A 7,603-nucleotide genomic window follows, 5' to 3' on the forward strand; every position below is an offset into this window, starting at 1 on the left:
CCGAGCCAAGCACCTGTCGGAGCTTTAGGAGGACTTGGTACCTCTTACACTACGCACGCACCAGCCGCACCACTAGGGTGAGCGATACCGACTGTACATACAGCGTGCTGGCTTCCTTGAGATTGTTCGGGTCTTCAACACTGGGCTATCGATCCTCAACCCTGCACTTCTCACTATTGCTGTCAATAGGTATGATTTGATACATGTTTGTGATAGTACAAAGTATTGATTTGTCTCATTGTTTGAATTAAAAAACTTCTTGTATTGAATTAAAAACCAACAGGTGGAGGCCAGAGACCCACACCTTCCACCTTCCGTGTGGTGAGATGACTATCACGATGTAGGACGTGAAGATGATTATGTGTCTGCGGTTAGGGGGTCTTCTAGTGACTGGGATCCTTGATAACAATCACTGGATTAACTTGGTGGAGCAGTTCTGTGGTAGAAGACCACTAGAGGACAAGGATGCTAAGAGAGCAAAGTAAGAATTTCTACGTTCCAAACTTTTACCATTTTAACACCAGCACATATTCTACAAATTATTTTACTATTTAGATGGAGGGTGTAGTACATAACTTTTATGATGCGTATTGTCTTTGTCTAATTTAATGTTTGTTTTTGTTCCCTCAGCTCTCATGTAACATCCGGTGTTAGCTCTAATTTAATGTTTGTAAAATATTTTAGGAAAACATCCGATGTCAGTTCGGTCTGGATAACAGAAAACTTAGGGGCGCTGCTGCACCCAAACGCTCTAGAGTAGGAGATCGAGAGGTATGCTAGGGTGTGGCTGTGGCACTTCTTAGGCGCCTTCCTGTTCCCCGACACATCAGGTAACACCATCAGCTGGGCCTTCCTCAACATACTGAGACAGTCATGGGAGAATATAGGAGTATACAGCTGGGGCAGTGTGGTCCTAGCATGGATCTATCGTTAGCTCTGCGTTGCCTACCAATGCAGTACAGGAGGTGCCAACCTAGGAGGTTTTTCCCACCTACTATAGGTTTGGTGTTGGGAGCGATGGCTAGTCGGGAGGCCCGTTGTTCATGGTTTACCTGTAAGTGCATCGATTTTTTATTTTCCTCAAACTTGATGCCGCACTTGTGACTGACTATCCTATTCAATGCAGGTATGGAATCACGTGGACGTAGGACCAACTGCTCTATACATCTAGCAAGAAGTAGAGGTAGTTAGAGGGAACCCAAAGCGGTAGTATAGGCAGTACTCGGACACGCTAGACGCCCTGACATAGCACCAGGTAACGACCACTTTGATACTGCTAGTCAGTGTTGTTGCTTTTTATTATTCCAAAAACCTAACTATAGTGACCTAACTTTTAGGTGAATTGGTGTCCTTGGTCCAGATTCGAGCTAGAGGGGTACCTGAGTCCTCGCATTGAGGAAGAGTCAGACGAGTGGCTTTTTAACGGGCCACTAATTTTCTTCCATGTGGTCGAGATGCACTACCCTATAAGGGTGTATAGGCAGTTTGGAAGATTGCAGCCATGCCCACCACCGCTGTACACAACCAACAGAAAGTTGCACGGGTGCGACAACTAAAACATAATAATTTAGCAGTCATGTGCATACATACAACCACTAACTTACGTTAAACTTGTAGGCATGATCAAAGGAACAGGTACACGGAGAAGAATTGGGCCGTAACGCACGCCACGTTCATCCACAACTGGGACAGTCAATAAAGGGTCCTGATCGTCGAAACACCGCCGCACGACCAATGCAACTTTGACCACTACCTACAATGGTTGCATAGGAGTACCCACACACATATGCAGGCCCCTACACTAACAAGCCAATTGATGAGGACAAAGACGAGGATGACATCGCTGATGCGTACGACGAGGCGACAAGGATGGAGATACAGCTTCAGAGAGCCCCACTACAGAGATACGTGGTAAGAAATTTGAATTTCAATACAACTGCACGTCGGCGTTCCTATGAATTGTAGTGATATGAACTTAGCTCGCTTGTGTATGCAGGCATCACAGTTGACAAGTCTATCCAATGAAGTAGCCGTGCGACTTCACGAGACCAGAGGGGAGCCGCACAGCATTCTACACGTCTTCGTCGATGTACATTCTATTCTCAAAGCCATGACAATGGTTAAATGGTTCCCATGACTCATTCATCCATGTTTTCTTTTATTGTAGAAAGTAAGGAGGAGCTGTAAGAAGTTGGCATAGAAGCTTAGCTGCGTGGATACTCCATGGGAGATGCCCTTTGACCCAGGCCTATCTATTTCCTTATGCTCGAGCACTATGCCGACACGAGCAGGTTCCTCCGACACGACGGCTGGTGGGACCTCTTATGTTCGTACTCCCAGTAATGCAAGCAAGGGTCCTATGGAGCATGACATTGAGGAGGACGAGGACAAGGATGAGTATGAGGACTACGATGAGATTGGGATGTCTCAGCTTGGTGATGCACCATTTCCTACACAGTTCGACGAACAGGTACTTAAAACAACCATTCGCCATATACGTCATAATTACTTGAACATTGTAAGTAACGATGCCTATATTGTAACTACAGGGTCCTAGTTACACTGAGCAGTACCACTAGGTGTACCACCAGCGAGACCGTACCAATGTTGGGTTCACCCCTAACGTGCTACCTTCACGTTTGAAGAGGCAGCGACATCGACGGTATCCATATACTCCTGGGTCGTAGGAGTTCTTTAGGATGACATGTCGAGTAATGTCGAACTTATGTATTGATGAACTTGTGTCATAGTTATGACTTGCTAAACTTATGCCGAACAGAGGTATTGTCGAACTTGCGATGAACTTGGAACGTGCATAAGTTAGTATTGCTGAACTTGTGTATTGATTATCTCGTGCACTTAACCTTCCTGCTGACCTATTCGTTAAACCGACATGACGAAATAACTTGGCTCATGTGATAACATAACATAAGTGCCTTGTTTCATTTGCTGCCGCTTTGATCGCCGTGCCATGTCTGGGGGCACCAAACTAAAAGGAATATGCGTGCCATGTCTCGTGGGTAAAGTTTTATGAGATAACACCAAGGATGAAAATGGATCGGATACGGACAGATATCACTGATATTACATTTGTTTTCATATTTCTGTCTGGATTTGGATTCGAATACGGATAGTGTTAACCATGCCAGATAGGATACGATTAGATATCGACATCATAAATATGCTATTTGAGTATTCGGATACGAATAAGGTATCGGATGTTGAATATCCGAACTCGAATACGGACAGATATAAATCCCCTCTAAACAGATTTAGTCTCGAATACGGTCGGAAAATATCCGTACCATTTTCATCCCTAGATAACACAATATCTGTTACAAAACTTAAACAATATTTGTTACATGGGTACAATACATAAATAGTTCAAATGAAACACAATGCAGCACTAAGAAAGTTCTACTACAATACAAATACCAAATCTAAAGCATTGAACTAGCACACATGTACCAATCCTCAGTTTGAAACATACCGAGTAAGCAACTTGCCATCCGAGTACCAGTCCTCTACCACAACCTCATTGCTGTAGCTAGGCTTACCTGCATTGCCCTAATCTGCCTGTCGCCTATAGTAAGCTGCCTTTGCTTCACCTGTGGCCTCTGCGGCCTGAGTCAAGAACACGTCCTCCTCCATCTGGCTCATGTGGATAGGCTCACCTATATTGCCTTGATCTATCTATCGCCTATAGTAAGCGGCCTCTGCTTCATCTGTGGCCTCTGCGACAAGAGTGAAGAACACGTCGTTATCCTCCTCCGCCTACAAGCCCGCCTCTGCTAGAGCGATAAGCTCGCTCAGTCTGCCAGTGTCGTCCTTAGCCTCCTCTGCCTGCAAGCCTGCCTCAACAAGAGCAATGAGATCGCTCAACTAGCAGTGTCGTCCTTATCATTGTCCCCATCATCGGCTAACACATCGAAGATTAGATGTTGTGACGAGCTCACGTTCCGTGCTCATCTAACTTCTTTTTCTCATACCTTGCATGGGCCACCTCTGTGGCATGGTCCTCGCTGCATCTAATCCCTTCATGTATAAAATGCAACCAGTTAGCAATGCGATTATATTACATTTAAAATTAGGCAACGAAAATAAAAAGGCTTTCAAGTACTCACTAGCACACAATACAACAACATGGTCATTCAAGACCTACATCTATACTCTTGTCTCCTCCCTTTCCCTCTCCTCCTCTAATGCCCTCCGTCTCTCCAATCCCCATTTGTCAAGCCCAACATCGATCAGGTTATGAATACCGCGCTGTCTAGCAAACTCACGCATCTTGTTTTTGTGATGTTTAACGAATAGGTTGACGTAGTTAGGTCCATATCCCCTCTTCCATGCAATTATTTGCCTCCCCTTCAGTTCATCCAAGAACTAGCTTGACCATCATAATATTTCCACCTATATTTTCTAGTGCTCTGTTCAAATAAAAAATTATATCATATATGTCTTAGCAAAAGAAATAAAATACGATTTCATGTTTACCACAAAAATAACCAACCTTATCATAGTCAACCATATGGCCGCAATAATGGCCTATTTCAAGCTCTAAAGGAACTAGATCGTAGTTGGATTTAACACCACATTCGCACTTGACTGGAGGTGCTCTGTAAATTAACCTTTCTTTCTTCTTTTCCTTTGCCTTTGGTGGCTCTGGCCATTGATTCTTAGGACCGTAGAGCCACTCATTGAAATGACACTTCGTAAATCCATAACGCTATAAGAGAATACATTAGTACACGCACACATATAGAGATAAACATTTAAACATATACACTTTCCACTTACTTTGTGTTTGTTCGGACACACAAACTCCAACGTATTCTCAGGGTTTATCACAACTCGATCTACGCATTCGCACAGAGGAGGTTCCTCGAGTCGTCTAACTGTGGCTAGGTGCTTCTCCTTAGTCATCATTGGCGGGGGGGGTTAGGGGGGGTGGAACCCACCGCTGAAAGTGCTCACGTGGATGTCTCCCTCTACACCAATCGTCGAGAAGAAGGTATCTAGGGTCAAACTTGTCTGCACCATCGATCCACTAAAAGAAAAAGCACCTCTCATGAGCCTACACAACAAGATTCCAACAAAATATTAGTAGCCTACTTACATAAATGAAGAAAAAAAGGTAGTAGAAACAATTACTTACATTAAAACGACTGTATGAGTAGAAGCAACACGCCGCTGTGTCTGGATGTCTCGATTGAAATACGTCGGCCGGGAAACCAAAGTCACGGTTAGGGACAGAGATGTCAGGAGGGACGGTGGCATCTTTGCTAGACGCATCGGGATATAATTCTCGAGGATGACCCCTGTTTTCGCCAAAACTCCTTCCGATACATTTCTTGCATCTAACAAAACGGTTGTAATTTAACAAACAAAAATTAAAACATCACAAATTAATATCAATGAGAACCATTTGCATTACAACAAATAAAATATAACCTATACTTTGGTGCAAACTCTATCTTATATGCAAACATAAAAACTATACTTTGGTCAGTAAAAAATAAAATTTGATACATCAACAGTGTGTCCATATATTTATTCACATATAAAAGTTGAGATGCAAACTCAGACAAGCAAAATTTCTATAAAAATTGACCTTAGAATACATGGTAATCATAATTCTAACTAACCAATCAACTTTAACATTGGCAATCATAATCCTTCAATTCAATATTCTAATGAACTCGTATTTTTCTCTATACCTTAACTACTCATTCAAATTCTTGGATCCACCGTTGATGCTGAGGAGGAGCTTCATTACCTTGACAAGGCCGAAGAGGAGCTTCGGGGAAGGGAGGGAGGGGGCCGGCAAGCGGCTGCCGGCGGCCGGCGCGGGCGTCTTGCAACGGCGGGCGCATGAAAGGGAAAGAAATGAATGGAGAGAGAGAGTCACGTCGCGGGTCTTTACTGGGGCCTGCCGCGCCGTGATCTGTAGTGCCGCAGGTCCGCCACGCCACCGTCTGGCAGCCTGGCCGCGCCGCCATACATGACGTGGTAGAGTGGTTTGGCTGCGCCATATCAGTTGGTGCGTCCAAAAATGTTAGTTTTGAAAGAAAAAAAAACAGTGTCAATTTTACAAAATAGTTTAAAAAATATTAAAAATAAAAAAAAAATCCCACGGGACAGGGGCAGGGCGCAGTGGACACCTTCATCTCCAGTTCTCCGCGACTCCATGTGTAGGCGCAGCCTCGCCAAGCTAGCTGCGGCGCACTGCCAGTGCCGCCACCACCAACCTCGCTTTAGGCCTGGTTTAGATTAGGATTAGGAATAAGTATTTGGTATTATAGTATTTTTGTTTGTATTTGATAATTATTATTTAATCATGGCCTAACTAGGTTCAAAAGATTTGTCTCGTAATTTACAATCAAACTATGTAATTAGTTATTTTTTTATCTATATTTAATACTCCATGCATGTGTTCAAAAATTTAATGTGATGAAGAGAGAGTGAAAAAACTTACGATCTTCATTCTCCCGGCCCTGCCATTGACATGTGAAAAGCGGTCAAACTTGTCCTTGTGCTGCTTGGAACGTACCGCACCCTGATCCCTGACCGACCCTGCAGAAATCGTTTTAGCCCGCCTCCATCAGACCTAGATGTGCAGTGCACGCAGCACGCGGTGTCGCGTGAACCGACTGCGGGTTTTGGTTAACGGGGCACGCGCACACGCTACCAGCGGGCAGCGGCAGGTAGCTGCTGGCAAGTGCCAGTGGCAGCACCCAGTGGGCTGGCCTGGCACCTTTCCCTGCAGCGGCCCACGGCAGCCCGCTCGTGGCGTACCGTACCGCTGCGATCAGGATGCGGTGCGGTGCCGGACTGCCGGTGCTGCAGCCCGCAGGGGCAGAGCACGCAGCGAGACCTGACCACGCGATTCATTGGCCCGGCGCGAGGCGCAGCTGAGCGCCCTCCCCACATCGCCTCTGCGTTTCTGCGTGCATGCAATGCATGCGCCACTCTCTCCACGGCACTGTACGTTACGCTGCACAGTACTGTTACGCAGCAGAGAAAGAGAGAGAGGGAGAGGCCATGTGCCCGTGGGTACGCCATGCCTGCAGTCACACTGCCAACCATCTACCGTGGTAACTGTGCTGCATGTCATATGACAGCGTGTTTAATCGGGGGAAGTTTGGAATTTGGATTACTGCAGCACTTTTGTTTTTATTTGGTAATTAGTGTTCAATCATAGACTAATTAGGCTCAAAACGTTCGTATCATAATTTCTCATCAAACTGTGCAATTAGTTTTTTTTCATCTATATTTAATGCTCCATGTACATATCGCAAGATTCGATGTGATGGATACTGTAACACTTTTTGAGAATTTGAAGAGCAACTAAACACGGGCTGAGTCATATCCTTCCTCGTCAATGGGTGTGTTTTAAGCTGAACGGAGGTTGCATGATTGCATCGAATATGAATATATGTATATGAAACTTCATATAGCGCCTAGGATGCGCGAAAGGAGATCGCTTCGCCTACTGTTTGATTACTGTTCACTAATATGAAAGTTCATATAGCGCCTATGATCCACGAAAGGATTGGACGCCGCCACATGCCTTGTGTGTGCCTGAGCCTGGCTTTCCTCTCTC

The 7,603-nt window shown here is 44.9% G+C and overlaps 1 pseudogene; it reads left to right on the forward strand.

Annotated features, from left to right (window-relative positions):
• The first annotated feature begins 326 nt into the window (after positions 1-326).
• LOC136460223 (serine/threonine-protein phosphatase 7 long form homolog) lies at positions 327-2,579 on the forward strand (annotated as a pseudogene).
• Positions 2,580-7,603: the final 5,024 nt, after the last annotated feature.

Source organism: Miscanthus floridulus, chromosome 6 (assembly GCF_019320115.1).
Source record: "Miscanthus floridulus cultivar M001 chromosome 6, ASM1932011v1, whole genome shotgun sequence".
Lineage (NCBI taxonomy): Eukaryota > Viridiplantae > Streptophyta > Magnoliopsida > Poales > Poaceae > Miscanthus > Miscanthus floridulus.